Here is a 20177-nt window from a genome sequence, read left to right on the forward strand (position 1 = left end):
GTGGTAATATGAAATATATTTTGTACATGTATTTATTTGTTTTCCCGAGACAGAAAGACAGATACCAAAGCACATAAGCCTTGGAGAATTAAAACCTGGGGATTTTAGGTCTAGGACATGCAAGCCCTGTTTCAATACTGAGCCTTCTCCTCTGCCCAGATGTGATTGCTGTCAAAGTACTGCCTTTCTGTTCAACATGACATTACATGCGCATTTAGAAAGCAGTCTTGATGCAATTTTGTTTCTGAAATTGCTGACCAGTTCCCAGCAGAAGGTTTGAACCTGGAGGGGAGATTACTGTGTCTGTCAAGGCTAATGGGAAGCATACAGTAAGCTCCTTGCGAACCTGGGTCTCCAGCAGTGTGAGACACACCGGGGAGCTTGAGAGGAAGAAGTTAGCTCTGGGGCAGGAGTTTATCTCTCAAAGACTCTTGGATATATAATTTTCTATCTCTTGGGATGACTAAGATTTTCCAGAAGGCAACTCTTACAGGTAAAGCAAAATGTATGTGTTCATTTGAACCCCAACAATGGCACCGACTAAAGTTATATCTAAAGTAGACTTTCCTGAAATGAGTGGACCTCCGCCATCAGCTTGTGTGGGATTCACTAAGGAGGTCAATACAGTTATGTGGGAGTAGATTACCTTTTGGAGACAGATTAGTGGGCTCCCAACACACATTGGCTCCCTAATGACTTGCTTTAATGTACCTTCAAAAGTTAAGCACTTTATTCTCTATCTCCTGAGTGGCTTAAATATTAGAGATTTACCATTACTATGTCCAAGTTGTTCAGGATGAACTTCTTGGGAAAAGATGGGGCAGGGGATATATACAAATTTACTGCTTAGAAATTCCTTTGTTATCAAAAGTTGTAGTATTTGAGTTCCGCAAATACTACAAAAATAATGTAATCTATAAAACTGTAGAGCAATATATATAATGGGAGCAAGTTATAGTTAGAAGACTTCCCCAAAACTAATTCTCTCCCAGTTATTTACTGCCTGTATAAATGTGTTCCTATTACATTTTCCCTTAGCTGATATAGATGAAATCTTTTTTTTAAAATTAGAATCATTCACTATAAACATCTTCTTATTTCATCATTCTCATGAGACCCACTACTTATTTCTCAAAAAAGATTATATATGTGTGTGTGTGTGTGTGTGTGTGTGTGTGTGATTTTACTCTGCAATTCTTCTCCTAAGGTATCTATTCCAAGAATATAAAACACAAATCTGAAAAGATCTATATACACCTATGTTCACTTTCACAGATATTTACAATAGCCAAGATTTGGAATCATCCTAAACGCCCAAGAATATGAGCAGAGAAGGAAAGTATGATCTAGGTACTATTTGGCTGTCTGAAAAGATGGCATCTTAACTCTTATCCCAACGTGAGTACAACTGGAGGGGGTCATGCTAAGCAAAAGAAGTCAGAAAGAAAAAAACAAGTATTGGATGACCTCATTTACAAGTGGAATTTAAGAAGCAAAGCAAAGGAAGAGGCAGAGTGAAACATTAATAAACCCTCCAGCCTAGGCCTATATTTCAGAGGTTACTAATAGGAGACAGGGAGGGTCCTGTGTCCTGTGGTGTGTGCTTATGTTTGTTCTCCTGCAGGTGAGCAGTTTCCAGCTCAGAGGCTCTTATGACCCTGCCAAGCAAGATACTTTCAGCTTTGTGTTCACAGTGTGGATGTAGCTTCAAAAACCAGGAACGAATCTCCTATAACATGGAGAAAGCCTTCTACTTGTTATTCATTAATAGGAAAACCTAAACTCATGGTCAGAGAAATATTTCTAATCAGTAAATTTGGGAAGAAGAGAGATATCACTTATTTTTGAAAACTGTCCTCTCTTCCTTCATCTAGTCTTGAAGCAAACATTTATTCAGCATCGACCATGCGCTGGTATACAAGAGTAATCTTGGAGCAGGAAGAAACAGATATGTCTTTCTATAATAATGGACATTATTCAAGTGCATTGGAGACAGCCCAAATAAGGTGTTATCCAGGTAGGAGGAATGGGAACAGTTTTATACTTGGGGAAGTGCTCTTGGGGACACAGATGACACCCTGGTTGGTATGTTCTCAGTCCTGCTTCTCTGAGACCCAACAGCAGAGAAAGAAATATAGGGAGTTTCCTTATGCATATGGTCTTATCTAACAAAGACTGTCTTCCAGGAATGTTTCCCTTCTCTTACCTTGAGCAAAAGAAGATTAAACCTTTCTTCCCACTCTTATCCAGGACCACTGAATGTCATAGGATAGAAGTCTGTGTTGACTAGTCACATTTTAAGAGAAAGGAATCTGTCACTCTTTTTCTTCCTCAGAAGGATGATTCAACATTGTTTTGTCTGTGAAATAAAAACAAGATTGACATAGTTTTCAGTTAGGAGCACAGGTTTTTGAGCTGAGATTTTTCTTTTTTTTTTTTTTTTTAATTTTTTATTTAAGAAAGGATTAGTGAACAAAAGCATAAGGTAGGAGGGGTACAACTCCACACAATTCCCAACACCCAATCCCCATAACCCACCCCCTCCCCTGATAGCTTTCCCATTCTCTATCCCTCTGGGAGCATGGACTCAGGGTCGTTGAGGGATGCAGAAGGTAGAAGGTCTGGCTTCTGTAATTGCTTCCCCGCTGAACATGGGCGTTGACTGGTCGGTCCATACCCCCAGTCTGCCTCTCTCTTTCCCTAGTAGGGTGTGACTCTGGGGAAGCTGAGCTCCAGGACACATTGGTGGGGTCTTCAATCCAGGGAAGCCTAGCCAGCATCCTGGTGGCATCTGGAACCTGGTGATTGAAAAGAGAGTTAACATATGAAGCCAAACAATTTGTTGAGCAATCATGGATCCCAAGCTTGGAATAGTGGAGAGGAAGTGTTAGGGAGGTACTCACTGCAAACTCTAGTGTAGTCCTGCTTTCAGGTATATATTTTGCAGTAGTTTATGGATACGTGTGCACATAAGCTCTCTCTCACAGAAACTGGTGTATATCTAGGTTATTGAGCTGAGATTTTTCTTGGATATTACATCATGCTGTAGATTGACCTCTGTGCTTCAACTTGCAAGGTTAAGATGTGCTATTAACCCCTCCTCTTCACCTCCTTGAATGAAGCACTTACAGAAGTGCTGAGCACATAGTAAGTGCAAAAGCTGGTTCTTCTAACCTATACACAAAGCCATTGTGTGGAGGACTGACAACAGAAGGAATGGGAGCCCAATAAGGAAGTAACTAAAATCTATACTCTTACAAATAACCATTTTTTTGACTGAAGCCACTCTTGTCCTGTTCACTTAATTTTATTTATTTTATTTGTTATTTTTTTATTTTCCCTTTTGTTGCTCATATTGTTTTTTATTGTTGTTGTAGTTTTATTGTTATTATTGTCATTGTTGTTAGATAGGACAGAGAGAAATGGAGAGAGGAGGGGAAGACAGAGAGGAGAAGAGAAAGACAGACACCTGCAGACATGCTTCACCACCTGTGAAGCTACTCCCCTGCAGGTGGGGAGCCGGGGACTCAAACCGGGATCCTTACGCCCGTCCATGTGTGCTTAACCTGCTGTGCTACCATCCCTTATTTTATTTTTTGTTGCCACTGGAGCTCTTGTTGCAGTTCAGTGTCTGCAAGATGAATCCACTACTCCAAGTGGCCATTTTTTTCCTTCTTTCTTTCTTTTATTTGATAGAACAGAGAGAAAATGAAAGGAAAGGGGAAGACACACACAGAGAGAAAGAGAGAAAGAAAGAGACTTGTTTTACTGCTTCATGCTTTTCCTGTGAAACTTCCCTCCTGCTGGTGGGGATCCAGGGCTTTACCCATGGTCCCCTGTGCATCAGGTATGCACTCTACTGGGTGGATTACTAGCACTGGCTCTGTTCATTGAATTTTCAGTAAATGAGCTTGAGTGCACACCATGAGTCACAAAACATGTCCAAAACACAGAACTGGCAAAAAGTATTGTCCACCTAGAAGTTATAATTAAATTCAAGGACAGCCAAAATGCATAGGAAGTTAGAATAGCTAACTTCAAATCCCACCTTGGGGAGGACTTTCAGAAAAAAAGAAAAATCAAGAAGCTGGTTTGTCACTAAAAGGATGTGTGCTGTAGGCTCTAGGCTCCCCACACTCCACAGACCATCCCCTTTGTGCAGAACCCTAACCACAAAATTGGTATCAGTACTTCATCATGGGAGAATAGGACCTGTGAAGCTAGCATGTTAAGGCACTTGGGACAGAGCACTGCTTGGTGATGGGCCTGCAATTCAAATTTGGAAAGTCTAATTCTAAGGACAGGAACTCTTCATCAATACAGCCACGGTTTAGTATTCACTGCAATACAATTAAGGAAAAAAAGAGAGAAGAAAATCTTTCCACAGTCACAGGGTGTAGGGAGTACAAAAATACTTCATTTTTCTGGAGTTATGTTAATCATGTGGTTCTTTGGTACCCAGAGTTTGTGTGATTGATTATCTTTATTCTGTTTTTATGAAAAGCACACACATGTAAGGATTTATTTATTTTGGACCTGCAGCACACATGGAATCCATACTCACACCATCAAGATAGGTGCTGCTTATTAGAGAATACCCTGTAGGGGTGAGCAACTGAAGGAGACACTAAACTGAGGAGATGGGGTTCAGACCCTGACAAGGAGGGGGGTGAGTGTGCTCATCTTTTAAAAATATTTTATTTATTTGTTTTCATAAGAGAAAGGGAGAGAGAGAGAGAGGGAGAGGGAGAAGGAGAGGGAGAGAGAGAGAGAGACATCAGAGCACTGCTTACTTCTGCTTATGGTGGTACTGCGGACTGAACCAGGGACTTCAGAGCCTTATGCATAAACGTCTTTTGCATGACCATTATGCTATCTCCCCAGCCCAAGTGTGTTCACTTTAAACAACCTGAGGGCACAGGAGGTAGTTAACCATGTTAGAGCACCAACATACATTACCTGGGGCCCCAGAGACCCCAGGTTCAGACCCAGGCACCACCTTATGCCAGAGCTGAGCAGTACTAGGGTCTTCTTAAAAAAAAAAACTATTACCCCCCAACTGATCTGAAGAATGTAGAACGATGTATTCTGACATTTGCACTTCAAATAACAAAAAGCAGTATTTGTGGAACACCTACAGTGTGACTAGTTCTGTATCTCTCACTTTACATCATTAACTTAGTGAGTATTTGCAACAACTCTATAAGGTAGCTACAGTAGGCTCTCAAAACTGAGAAAGGCAGAACAGAGGGAGGTTTAGAATCACAATTTCACATGGCTAAAATGAGTAACCCAACAACTACACTAACTGCTTTTCAACATTCACAATGTATGCCAAGCACAATGCTATCATACCTGTTAAATTCTGTCACTGGGGAGTCGAGCTGTAGTGCAGCGTGTTCTTCTTCTTCTAGCGTTTGCCCTTCTTCCATAGCCAGTCAACAGCGTCAGGTTGAGCCTGATGTCAAGTTTCGAGACCTCCTTTGAATCTGGAGAGGTGGCAGTCATTGACTATGTGGGTCATAGTCTGTCTGTAGCCGCAGGGGCAGTTTGGGTCGTCTCTGGCTCCCCAGCGATGGAACATAGCAGCGCACTGGCCATGGCCTGTTCGATAGCGATTGAGGAGGGCCCAATCATAACATGCCAGGTCAAAGCCGGGTTGACGCTTGCAGGGGTCTGTGATGAGGTGTTTGTTCTTTACCTCAGCTGACTGCCAACTCTGTTTCCAAGAGTCTGGAACAGAGAAGTTCAGTGTAGGCGTAGGGGACCAGTTTGGATGACGAGACGTCAATCGTTGGACAGGGTGGGTGAAGATATCCGCGTATATTGGCAGGTCCGGTCAAGCGTAGACGTGGGAAATGAACTTAGATGATGCCGCATCCCGACGAATATCTGGTGGGCAATTTTGCTAAGAACTGGCAGCCATGGAACCGGGGTGCAATGGATGGTTCCAGAAATTATCCTCATGGAGGAATATAATTTGGAATCGACCAAGTGGACAGGGGGGCTATGGAACCATACTGGGGCACAGTATTCTGCAGTGGAATAGCATAATGCCAGAGATGATGATCGTAGTGTGGAAGCGCTCGCGCCCCATGAGGAGCTGGCCAGTCTTGCAATGATGTTATTCCTTGCGCCCACCTTTGCTGCAGTTTTTGTGAGATGTTCGTGAAATGACAGAGTGCGATCGAGAGTAACGCCAAGATAGACTGGCTGGGCTTCATGCCGGATTCTCGTATCGTCAAGCTGCACATTAAGCTCACGTGAGGCCGAGAAATGGTGTAGATGGAAAATAGATGATACCGTTTTTGCAGTGCTAGGGATTAGTCGTCATTTTTTTACAGTAATCAGATATCAGAGACATGTCTTTCGTGAGTGTTTCCTCGAGGATGTCAAACTTGGATGCCTGAGTTGCACAGCAGATGTCATCGGCGTAGATGAACTTCCTTGAAGAAGTTTCTGGGAGGTCATTGATGTTAATATTAAATAGCGTAGGAGCCAGAACAGATCCCTGGGGGAGGCCACTTGAGACAAGTCTCCATCTGCTAGACTTGTCACCCAGATGCACCCGGAATCTTCTGTTTTGGAGAAGAAACGGTATAGTGTTGGCCGTCCATGGAGGCAGGCATCTTGAGATCTTGACTAGGAGACCACGGTGCCAGACCGTGTCATAGGCTGCTGTGAGATCAACAAAGACAGCACCCGTCTTTAAATTCTTCTGGAATCCATTTTCAATGTAAGTTGAGAGGGCCAGGACTTGTTCGCAGGTAGATCTTCCTGGGCGGAAACCAGCTTGGGCGGGTGATAGGAATTTCTCTGTAAGAGGAGAAATACGTGACAGAAGCTGCCTCTCAAGGAGTCTGTAACACACGGAGAGGAGAGAAATTGGTCTATAGCTGGCGGCCAGTGTTGGGTCTTTCTTTGGTTTCAAAACTGCTATTATCTTCGCATGACGCCAAATTTTGGGCATAGATTCGGATTCCAAGATGTGGGACAGGAATGTAGTGAGCCACTTCTTTGCCGCGGGGCCCAAGTTAAGAATGAGTTCTGGGGTGATGTTATCATAGCCAGCAGCCGTTCCTGGTTTAACCCTCTTCAAAGCGTCTTCCAGTTCAAACAGTGTAAAGGGAGAGAGTTTTGGAGATGGACAAGATAAACGGAAGTGGGATGACCACTCATGGGAAATTTCTCTTTTCCAGACTGGGTCGATCTTAGCACGTCCAACTTGAGTTAGGTGACTGGCCACTGAGTTTGGAGATACGGGAGGATGGGAGACAGGAGAGGGTTGGCTACCGGCACCCAGACTATGAAGAAGCTTCCAGGCCTTCCTACTTGAGTGGGTGAAGTTCAGACTTTCCGTGAGTTGTTGCCAGCGGGCTTGGCGTGCTGCATCCAGGGAGGCAATGAGATGGTCGGCCACATCTGGGTCGCCCAACTCATCATACTGCTTTAGTAGTTGCTCGCATTCAGCATCAAGACAAGGCGTATAGTTAGCCCGTCTCCCACGAGGAATAGCGTGGGAAGCTGCTTTGAAGATGGCTTGGCGGAAGTGCCTGTAGGAATCTTCAGAGGGGATAGAGTTAATTGGAATTGCAGCGTGTTAAGCACAGGTGGTGCAAAGTGAAAGGACCTGCTTAAGGATGGATCCCTGTTTGAGCCCTGGATCCCCACCTGCAGGGGAGTCGCTTCACAAGCTGTAAAGCAGGTCTGCAGGTGTCTATCTTTCTCTCCTCCTCTATGTCTTCCCCCATCTCTCTCCATTTCTCTCTGTTCTATCCAACAACTATGACAACAATAATAACTACAATAATAAAACAACAAGGGCAACAAAAGGGAATAAATTTAAAAAATTATAAAAAAATTATCTTACTGATCATTGAGTTATCTCTGTCAGGCAAATGTTGGTCATACTTTACACTTAAAATAACTGAAGCTAGAAGAAACTTAGGTATATCAACTGAGGTGATTTTTTATTTAAAAAAAAAGATGTCTGAACTTAAATTTGAATCACTTCTTGCTGAATCCAGAGTTCATATTCTCAACAAAAGGTGTATTTTAAGATATGTCAAGCACTTTCAGATTTACTTTCTAAAAAATGATACTAATCCTTACAGTATAGCTTAGGGATAAAATACAGTGACTTTATTTGACATGCAAACCCACCACCCCCAATTTTTTTCAGAAAAGGTACAACATTTGGTTTGAGGTTGAATCCCATTCTTCATGTTGTCTTCTGAATATAGTCTGTAGGTCACCTCCCATACACATTAACTTTACATAATTTATTTACACAGTGAGATAAAAGTTCCATTACACTACAAGACTGATTACCCAGGTTTTTTTTTTTTTTCATTAAAAGAAGTTAAAATCCCAGAATCTTTATCTAAAGACCAACTGATGGAAATTGTGCTGACATGATACTTTCATTTCTGGTTGGAGCTACAGGCAAATTTTCATTACATAGCAATTCCTTGCAAATATGGCTCAGGTGATGTGAGTATGAACCTTTAGTTCTCTGAAAGAATCTGACAAGATAAAATGGCTGTTTTCCAACCATTTCTACTTCAGTCTCATATGCAGGTGATCAAAATGCTGTGTAACATCTCTCTGGAGCCAGAAAGACCCCCGGGGTCAGTTCTTCCTGCTCCCCATAGGACCAGTGCACTAGATATGAAAGGTGTGCCATCCCTTCTACCACCCTCTGTGAAGAGGGTTTTAACTTGTCACTATTTGTATTGTTGAGCACAACCATGAACTATTCACTCCGAATCTGAAAACAGAATTCCATTACCTGCTGATAATGTAGGACTTTTCTGGAGGAGGGTCCCTATTAATTCTCTTACCCTTCAGAGATAATTAGTTCAAGGACAGATCAGTGGTGGGTAAGGGGCTTCGGTGACACATTTCAAATAATGGGTTTCTCAAAAAGACTTTAAGAATTATACTGAAGGAGAGTCGGGAGGTAGCTCAGCGGGTCCCCACCTGCAGGGGAGTTGCTTCACAAGCACAAGCAGTGAAGCAGGTCTGCAGGTGTCTGTCTTTCTCTCCCCCTCTCTGTTTTCCCCTCCCCTCTCCATTTCTCTCTATCCTATCCAACAATGACTACAACAATAAAACAACAAGGGCAACAAAAGGGAGTTGGAAAAAAAGAATTATACTGAGTAAGAATATGATTAGGTGGGGCTAGGCAGTGGTGCACCTAGCTGAGGGCCATGCTCAAGGGTCTGGGTTCAAGCTCCTAGTAACCATCTGCAGGAACAAGCTTCATTAGTGGTAAAGCAGTGTTGCAGGTCTCTCTATTTCTCTCTTCCCCTCTATATCCCCACCTCAATTTATCTCTGTTACATAAAATTAAATATCTATTTCAATTAAATAGATATTAAACATATAAGTTAAATATCTATTTACATATATACTCATCATCTGGTAATATTAAATATATATTTAACTTAAATTCCATTTATACTGTTGTCTTAAAATAAAATACTCCTGAATAATGTTGGTGTGGGGACAAAGCTCTTATCTGAACAGCTGTCCAGGATTGGGAACAGGGTTGGATGTCAGAGCATGTGAGCTGAGTTATGCATTTTAGACTATGCACTGACAAAATGAACTATAGCTTCTTTCTTCCATTGGGATTTCCTCCAGAGGTTGTAAACATGAATTTGCAGATTACTAGCCATCCATTAATGAAAAGTGTGTAAAAAGGCCTGAAGGATGGGGTTGTGGTGATAGTGCTGACATGCATGTGCTATGTTTTCCATATACTGCAGCTTTTCAACTGAGTTATCTGCTTCATTGCAGTCATGACCAACCCTGAGATATCTCTTGTATTTGTTGTGATTATCTTTGCTATATACAGATGAAACTAACTGGTGTTCAAAGAGATATATCTTAATTCAACTTAGATGAGTTAAAGGTGTGATTCAAACCCAGCTTTGTCTAACTCAGGAGACCTGAATCTTAATGCTATCATAAAATACAGATATATGGGGGTCGAACAGTAGCACAGTGGGTTAAGCACACATGATGCAAAGCCCAAGGACTGGCTTAAGGATCCCGGTTCCAGCCACCAACTCTCCACCTGCAGGGGGGTCGCTTCATGGGCGGTGAAGCAGGTCTTCAGGTGTCTGATCTTTCTCTTGTCTTCCCCATCTCTCTCAATTTCTCTCTATTCTATCCATCATCAACAACAGTGATGGCAACAATAACAACAACAAGGACAATAAAATGGGAACAAATGGCCTCCAGGAGCAGTGGATTCATAGTGCAGATATCAAGCCCCGAGGCGAAAAAATAAATAAAATAAAATGAAAATATATAGATAGATATTAGACACAAGTACAGTGATGCTTGTAAATCATGTAATTTTCTGTGGTTTTCACTCACTCACATACACACACACACACACAAACTTTTACTTATATAGAAATGTCTGATAGTTTCTTTCTACCCATAACTTTGCCTTTAATATACTTGTTAGTTTTCTTCTTTCTTCTAAAATATATATATTCTGATTGGAATTACACTGCTGGTTACAATTTACTCACTGGTCCTAATTCGGCATTCCTATCACATGAAACTACATAATTTGACAAACTATGGAAAAATATTTTCAGGCAGCACACAACACTAGTGATGGAAAGAAGGGAATTCTGAGGTGAGTACTGTGGTGATCAGCTCTCTGCCTCAGGGACCCTACAGGAACACATTTCAGAGAGTAAATTCTGGCTGTGCCATGAGCAGAGGAGGCAGACAGGAGAGTTTAGGCAACCATTGTGACTAGAGTCAGGGGACCTGGGGAGAATGGGAGCTTCACGAATTCTAGTGAGATGCCTCTGGCTGAGGGGTGGGCTAGAAATATCCAAATAGGCTCTGACATTTTAAGGATGCATGTTGTTTACCGCAAAGAAACACTAAATATAAAGGAGGAACAGCCACAAAGCTGAGAGGAAATAAGGTGGAATGCAAAAATAAATAATAAATAACCCAACAGAAAGCTAGAAAAATGCAAAGAGACACAGAACACCAAAGGGACAGCCAGAAAGGAATAATGGGATGGTGTATTTAAACCATTGTTGAGTCTGATTATATTAAATGCAAATATACTAGACAGGCATTGCAATAGTGCGCAGAAACTTAGCAGACTGGATAAAAATAAAGCAGATCCAATTATGTCTCTGTACAAGAGATTAGTTTTAAATAAAAGACACTGATAGACTGGAAATAAAAGAAATAAGATACAGCATTCAAGAATAAACATTAAAAAGATAACATGACTATATTAATATCAGACAGTATGTATTTCATGACCAAATGTATTACAAGAAATAATGAGGAACAGTATATTGTGAGAAGAATGATTTTCCAGGAAGGCAAAACAATTATAAATATGTATGCAACTAATAATAGAGTATTAAAATGTATGCCTCAAGACTGTCAGAAGAAAACAGACAAAAGACAACTTTAGTTAGTGATTGTTAACATCTTTCTGTCAGTAACTGGTTGAGTGAGCAAACAAAATAATGTCACACAGATGATATAAATACCATCCATTCACTCGATCTAATTACATATGCAGAACTGTTAAATAGATTGCATTAGACTCTCATCCTCAAGTTAAGCAGAAACATCAGTCTAGCAGCTCATGTCCTAGCCAGGGGACATCTCAACACAGGTCAAAATTCTGAAGTTTCAGAGTGTAATGTCTGCACAAAACATAATTACATTACAGATGAACAATAATGGGATGGTGAGGAAACCTCTCATATATTGCAAGTTGAATGGCATATTTCTAAATAACTGATAGGCCAAGAAAGAGATTATAAGGGAAAGACAAACATATGTTGAATATTAAAATGAAAACTATCAACTAAAATCTGAAATATTCCACTAGTGATGCTTAGAGTAAAAGTTTACAACTAGAGATGCTTAAAATGAAAAATTAGAAGTGAAATGCTAATACTAGGTGCCAGGTGGTGATTTATAATCGGTTGATTGTGCATATTACCATTTGCAAGGACCTGCGTTCAAACCCCAGCTTCACACCTGGGGGTGGGGTGGGGATCTCTTCAAGTGCTGAAGCAAGTGTGCCAATGTCTCTCTCCCTCTTCCACTCTATCTCCCCCTTCTCAATTTCTTTCTGTCCTATCAAATAAAAAAAGGGGGGATTAAAAAAAAGGCTACTGGGAGCAATGGATATGTTGTGTGTCACCTAGCCCAGCGATAAATCTGGTGGCAAAAGAAGGGAGGAGGAAGAAGAAAGGCAGAAGATGGAAGATAGAAGACAGAAGAAGGAAAAGAAATGCTAATACTAGAGAAGAAAAATAAGACAGGGCTAGGGAGACAGCATAATGGTTCTGCAAAAGACATTCATGCCTGAGGCTCTGAGGTCACAATTTCAAACCCCAGCACCATCATAAGCAAGAGGTGAGTAGTACTTTAGTATTTCTTGGTGCCTGCTTTATCTCCATAGTTCTCTTTTATTAAAATAAATGTATTTTAAAAAAGACAAATGATCTAAAACTTTACCAAGAAAAACTGAGTTGAACAATTTCTATGTTTTTAGAAGAAAACATAAAAAAGGACATCGAATAAACAACAGAATAGAAATTCAACAGTAGAGAGCAGTAATGTCACTGAAGTATTCTAAGAAGTGAGTCAGACAGATAGCTCAGCTGGTAGGGCATGTGTTTTGTTATGTACTTTGTCCATGTTCAAGCACTAGCATCACAGAGGATGTTCCATGGTACCAAGAGGAGCTCCAGTGCTATGATGTCTCTCTTCTTTGCCTTCTTATCTGAATGAAAACAGTCCAGGAACAATGAATTTGTACATGCATGAGGCCTCTGCCTGCATCACTCCCCCAACACACACACACATTCACCAGTAGCAAAGGACACACACATTGACCATTTGATAAATAAAAATGGGTGCGTCCCTACTGAAACTATCGACATTAATAAGAAAATTGGGAAAACAGGAAGATATTTATGCTGAGAAATTAAAAACTCAGATAAGATAAAAATACAATGAAAACATACAACTGAAGAATTAGAAAATCTAATGTTAAAAAATCCTGAACTAATTCCTTTAACAAATAGAAACGACTCTTTAGTCTCACTTCATGTCCTGCTACCTTCCAAACGCCAAGTTGCAGACACTACCATGATTCCACCTTGACTTCTCTGGGCTGACAACCTCACTAATGTGTTCTAGAACCCCATCTCTCCAGTGCCCTACCCCAGCGTGAAAGATAGTAACAGACTGGGGGTATGGATCCAACTGCCAATGCCCAAATCCATTGGAGAAACAATTACAGGAGCCAGAACTCCTACCTTCTGCATCCCCAAAACAACTTTGATACATACTTCCAGTGGGAGAGAATGATAGGAGGAAGAGGATAAGAGGGCTATAAACTCCAGCTCCATCAGGTCCCAGAGAGAGAGGAGGAAAAGGAGAGAGATATTTGGATGTAGAAATAGAGTTATGTGTGGCTTGGAGGGGAAGAGAGGACTGGACCTGGAATAAAAAGGGGGCAATTATGTACAAATGTAGACAGTCAGTTGTAGAGATGACAGTTCATGTATGTGTCTGCAACCCTGGGAGAACCACAGTGGTTTGGAATAGAGGGACTTGGGATGACGAACTCTGGTGGTGGGGGCAATGTGGAATTATATCCGTTGGCATGTAATTTTGTAAATCAATATTGAATCACAAATATATATATATATATATATTTTTTTTTTCTCCTCCAGGGTTATTGCTGGGCTTGGTGCCTGCATCATGAATCCACCGCTCCTGGAGGCCATTTTTTCCCCTTTTTGTTGCCCTAGTTGTTGCAGCCTCGTTGCGGTTATTATTGCCATTGTTGACGTTGCTTTGTTGTTGGAGAGGACAGAGAGAAATGGAGAGAGGAGGGGATGACAGAGAGAGAGGGGAGAGAAAGATAGACACCTACAGACCTGCTTCACCGCCCTTGAAGTGACTCCTCTGCAGGTGGGGAGCCCGGGGCTCAAACCGGGATCCTTACAGCGGTCCCTGTGCTTTGCGCCACGTGCGCTTAACCCACTACTGCGCCACCGCCCGACTCCCATATATATATATATATATATATATTTTTTTTTTTTTTAAAGAAAAGGTTCTTAAAAGGAAAATGCCAAGCTGAGACACCTTTACTCATGAAATACACCAAATGTCAGTCATTTGGACTTTCTGTCATTGCTGTTTGTGTATTTCTCAGTTTTTGTATTTAGTGTGGATTTTGTTGTTGTACCAGCAGGAAGCACTATGGCTAAGGTGTTGGTTTTCTCCATTTAAATATTCCATCCATTAACCACATATGGCACTTACCTGTGGCTTAGAGAGGTTCTAAAGAAATCCCTGTTGTATTTAGTTTTGTTTTCAGGTGATTTTTCTTTTTTTTCTTTTTTTTTAATTTTATTTGTAAAGTGGACATATTGACAAGACTATAGCATAAGAGAAGGATATTTCCACACAGTGCCCACCGTCCGAGCTCCATATCCCCTCTTCCCCCTTGAAAGCTCCCCTATTCTTTATCCTTCTAGGAGTATGGACCCAAGATCATTATGGGGTGCACAAGGTGGAAGGGCTGGCTTCTGTAATTGCTTCCCTGGTAACATGGACACTGGCAGGTCGATCCATACTCCCAGCCTGTCTTATCTCTTTCCCTAGTGGGGCAGGGATCTGGAGAGGCCTGGTTCCAAGACACATGGTGGGGTCATCTGCCCAGGGAATTCCAGTTGGCATCATGGTATCACCTGGAATCTGGTGGCTGAAAAAGAGTTAAGAGATAAAGCAGAACAAAGTGTTGACTGATCATGAACCTAAAGGCAAGAATATTGCAGGTGAAGATTTGGGGTCTCCGTTTTGGAAAAAGCTAATAGTTCTATTTTAGGTATATTCCAAGGGGCCCATGACTTTACTGGTTTTGCCTGAGCCTTACATCTAATATACAGGTGGACTCAGGTTATTATCTGAGGAGATGGTGTCATAGTTGGAAAAAGGACTAGAAAGCTGGATCAGAGAAGAGAGTAGCTCCCAAATATGGGGAAAGTATATAAATATTGTTAACTGTAAACCCCACTGGTTTGATCTGGGGCCCATATTCTTTACTTTTTTCTAGTTAATCAGGGAGACTGATGTAAAACAGCTGTTACTCCATAGCCACACCTCTGGAAGTCTAATATTAAATGAAGGATTTATATCCACACTGCATAAACCTTTGGGTGACACTGCCCAGGGTTAGGAGGACAGCATAATGGTTATGCTTCTACCTTTCATGCCTGAGGTTCTGAAGTTCCAGATTCAATTCCCAGCACCAACATAAGCCAGAGTTGAGCAGAGCTCTCATTGGTGTCTCTCTCTCTCTCTCATTAAAATATTACAATAAATAAAACACTAAAAAAAAAGGCTTAAGATACACACACACACACACACACACACACACACACTCCCCAATGTCATGACAAAAAAAGATGAAGTTATTTCCTTAAAAGGTGGTCACTGCCCAGGACTCCATATGAACACACATAGAGTCTCCATATACTCTTAGGAAATCACGTGCACAAACATGTGAAGTAAAAAACTCATTTCGACTGAAGTGGGGCTTATTTCAAGAATATAAACTTAACTTAGTACTTAAGAATCAAAAGGAATTACTACATCTCAAAGATAGAGATAAAAGTAATACCATCATCTTAATTAAATCAGAAAAGCTACTTTAGAATTTGAAACCAATCATGATTTAAAAAACTTTTTAATGAAACTATGAGAAATAAAGTCTATGAATTTTGCTTTTTTTTAGTGATTTGAAAAAATTCAAAATAACAGGGTACAATTCCACACCTTTTCCACTACCAGAGTTTTATGTCCCTATTCCTTCCACTGAAAACTGCAGTGGTTCTCCCAAAGTCACAGATATGTGTTGACTATTATTTCTAGAACTATCTGCAAACAACGTGATGTTTCAAAGATCAACTGATGTCTCACATTATGAAATCATGTGGACACAAAATTCCTTGCTGAAACAATTAAGTTATATATGAAAAACATCTATATTTCTAAACATACCAATACAAAAACAACCAAAAAGTGGATTTACTTATTTATTTATTTTTGCTACCAAGGTTATCACAGGAGCTCGGTGCTGGCACCAAGAATCCACAGCTCCCTATGGCCATTTTTTCCTTTATTTGTTTTCTTTCTAGTTTTTCTTTTTTTCTTAGGACAGAGAGAAATTGAGAGAGGACTGGGAGATAGAGAGAGAGAGAAAAAAAACAGACACCTGTGGACCTTGAAGTACCCCCCCCCCCCCGCCCGGCAGATGGGGAGTAGGGGTTGAACCTGAGTCCTTGCTTTTGGTAATATGTGTTCTTACACAGGTGCATAACCACCCAGCCCACCAAATGTAGGTTTTTTAAAACAACATTTTTTCATAAAATAAAAACTAAACATCAATTAAAATCAAACATACTAAACCACAATATAACTTTAAAAATGCAGCAGAAAAATAGAAATGTAGCTGAGAAATTCTTTCAAAAACTAAAACAAGTAAGTACGTACACAATGTTTACAACTGAAAAGAGTAAATATTTAAAAATACATATTTAATCATTACAAATCAATCTTAGACTGACACCAGTTATTTCTCCAGGCTTCTTGATTCTCAAGTATACAGTACAATGTGAATTACCTAAAATAGTATAGCATATATGAAATGGGAGAATGAAGTGGAATACACATATTGGTTACTAGAGTCACATAATTATTAGCATTATGCACCTGTGTGGCCTTATATAAATGATAAGTCAATGTAGACAAGCATAAAAAGAACACTCAAGAGTTTAGCTCAGTAGACACCTAGCACCATGGTCACCTCAGGACCCCTGTACTCTTGAAGCAGAGCCACCCTTACCCACAGCTGCTAGCACTGTTTTCTCTTTTCTAGATCACAAATAAGGAAGCCAAAGTATAGGGAGATCACAGTGCACCTGCCCAACAGTCCAGACGACATAGAGCTCAGAGAAAAGGTTCAGCCCCTAAGCCTGGCTTTGTTTCAAAGAATGGTACATGTTTGAAGGAACTGCAATAAAGGATGCCTGCCATTCCCTTAATACTTGGCATCTGGGGTGGCTCATATCCATACTGTGCCCATTTGATATGTGTAAAATGGAAAAAAAATAGTGACTTACTAGGATGGTCTCTTTCAGATTAGGTTATAGGATTGACTATAGTTAGTATAGAATTTTTAAGCTGTGGATTTTCAAACTATGTAAGTAATTGAATTAAGTGTTCTTGAAATTGTTTTCCTGTCAAATGGTGAGTAATGAGGAAAGTTTTTTTCACCAAAAACTTGGAAATTGCTATGTTTTTCTGATTATTTGTGAGAACATGCTGCTAACCCTGCCTACTTCCTCAAATTGTTTTTGTTATGAAAGCCAGAGAAAATGTTTAAATCAGTGGTTGTTTTTTAAGGCAAAAAAAATCACAACTGGCAAAATGTTAAAAAGTCATAGATGGCAGAGAAATTATAAAATATGTAATGCATTAAAAAGTCAGAAAGTTGGTAGAAAGGAAATTGAAAAACAATATTGAATGCAGGGCATATTTTGAAATTTGGAGACAATTCTACATGCTGACTTCACAACAATTATAGAAATTAATTTTCTCTAAACCTCAGCTATATAAGTCTTGAACATCATGTATTTGTAGAGACATTTCTACTCCTATTGAAGAAAAACATTTTTATAATAAAGATATATTTAAGGCTATCAATCTAGTTGACCAGCACCTTTCCAATTATAGACCAGATGTTAATGGTTAGTTTTTGACAAGCAAGATGGTACAACTTATTTTATTAAAGTTGTATAATTAACATGTCTTATGACTGAATATAGTTTTTCATGTCACAAGTATTTTTAGTAAACAAATTCATTTTTTAAGTAGAAACAGAAGCAGGATCTACACAAATAAGAATTTTCCTGCTTCAATAATATTAGCAATGTTTAATTCTTCTTTCAGTCCAAAATTTTCACATGTGTACTGCACTGCCCAAATATATTCAAGAAATTTTTTCTACTTAAAATGTAAATGTGTGGTTAGATTGCTGTGTGGAAAATTGAGAAATGGTATACATGTACATGTATTTTACTATGGACTGTAAACCATTAATCATCCCAATAAAGAAAAAATGTGAATATATATTATGCTTTACACAAGTAAATTGTAAACATCTATTTTGCCCCAAATCCTGGGATAATTTAAAACAACAATTCCATGTAAATATTATTTTTTTATTTTTACTTGTTGGATAGAGACAGTCAGATATTGAGAGGGAAGGGGGTGATAGAGAGGGAGAGAGACAGAGGGACACCTGTAGCCCGGCTTCACCATTTGTGAAGCTTTCCCCCTGCATATGGGGACCAGGGGGTCGAACCTGGGTTCTTGCGCACTGTAACATGTGTGCTCAACCAGGTGTGCCATCACCTGGCCCTGTAAATATTAATTTGTCTAAAAAACCTAGGTTGTAGTGCTTTCCTTTCTGTAGAGGTGGGTCATGAATTTGCTAAGTGGTGGTGAAAACCAAATACGTATTTTTATTCTTATTTTGCATATTGAAAACATTAGCAAGTTTAGCTTGCTGCTAAAAAGAAACTGAAGAGGATCTTATTAAAGTAAAGCAAAATAAATGGACTTTTTTTTTAGCTGCAAAAAGGTAAGGTATCTCATTAGCCAGTCACTCACCATCCTTGAAAGAATAGCACAATGAGTGGCATTACTAAATATTCTTTTGTCTCATCAAGAATGATCACAATTCCACAATTTTTGCTTCACAACTGGGCGTTAATAATCATGCTGTACTAATATATAACATATATTACTGTACTAATATATAACATATATTACTGTACTAATATATAACATATATCATATAACATAATCATATTTGTACTAATATGACACAGCACCTATAGCAGAATGTCCAATTACTGCAGAATGGATTCCTTTGCCAGGCAATCTTCTGTAGGACTTTTCTGAATGTGCATTTTAAAAATTTGCCCTGTTGGTGCTCAAAATTGATTGTGATCCTGGATGTCTTTTTTTTTTTAACATAAATTATAGCAAGTGATATTTCACACCTGTTGTTTCCTTAAATTACTTTTTTTTTTTTTTTGTAAATTTATCTCCACAAATCAGCTCATGACTATGTTCAGTATGAAGGTACTGGTTGGGGGTAGAGAAAAGATTCCCACAGGTCTATTTATTTGCAAATTTATATTGTGAAGAAATTTGTCTGTAGGAACAATAAAGAATTTATACTATGAAGAAATTTGTCTGTAGTAGCTGTAGGAACAATCAAGAGGAGTAAGATAGGACCTATGATGTTAGGTTTCCAGGGGCCATAATTCTCTTTCCAAATTTAGAATTGCACCAAGAGTGAGAATTTGTCGGAGATATATGCAAACAAAGAGATGACACAGTGCTTTATATAACAGATAAGATTTGTAAACAACCTGAGTCTCCAACAAGAGATGAATGAATAAATAATCTTTGGTCTACACACTGCTCATCTGGAGGAAAGCCCAAGATGTTCCCTATTGCTACAACAAGGATCTAAGTGGAGAGGACTGTTCCAAGTGGAAAGGACTGTACCAAGTGGAATAAGCCACAAAGCAGAGGATGAATTCATGATGCTCTCATGCATCACTTTGGGGCGGGATGTAAGAAGCAAAGCAAAGGAAAATATAGAACAAAACAGTATCAAATTGTGTTCTATTTCTGCAGATCTAAAGACACTGGAAGGGTACACTGGAAGGAGAGGATGGGAAAATGGTTGGGGACCAAGTTACTGAGGGTGGAGGGAGATGGCGATTTGTTGGGAGGTGAGGTGTGCGGATCTATGCTCGGTGAGTGTGAAACTGTAGCCCCTGTGACAAGGCACTCTGGAAATTTAACATTTCCTGAATAAAGTGATTTGGCTGGGAAATAAATGGTTGAAAATGTGAGAATCTAGAAATGTGTCTATCAAAGGACTTTGATTCCTAGCCACATTGTTTTAAACCAGCTTTCCTCCCAGCAAGGGGCAGGGCATGCCTGGACACCCCTGTTGCTGCTAGTTTTGCTACGGTTTTGTTGTTGTTGTTTTTAAGTTAGGC

Source organism: Erinaceus europaeus, chromosome 21 (assembly GCF_950295315.1).
Source record: "Erinaceus europaeus chromosome 21, mEriEur2.1, whole genome shotgun sequence".
NCBI classification, from domain to species: Eukaryota; Metazoa; Chordata; class Mammalia; order Eulipotyphla; family Erinaceidae; genus Erinaceus; species Erinaceus europaeus.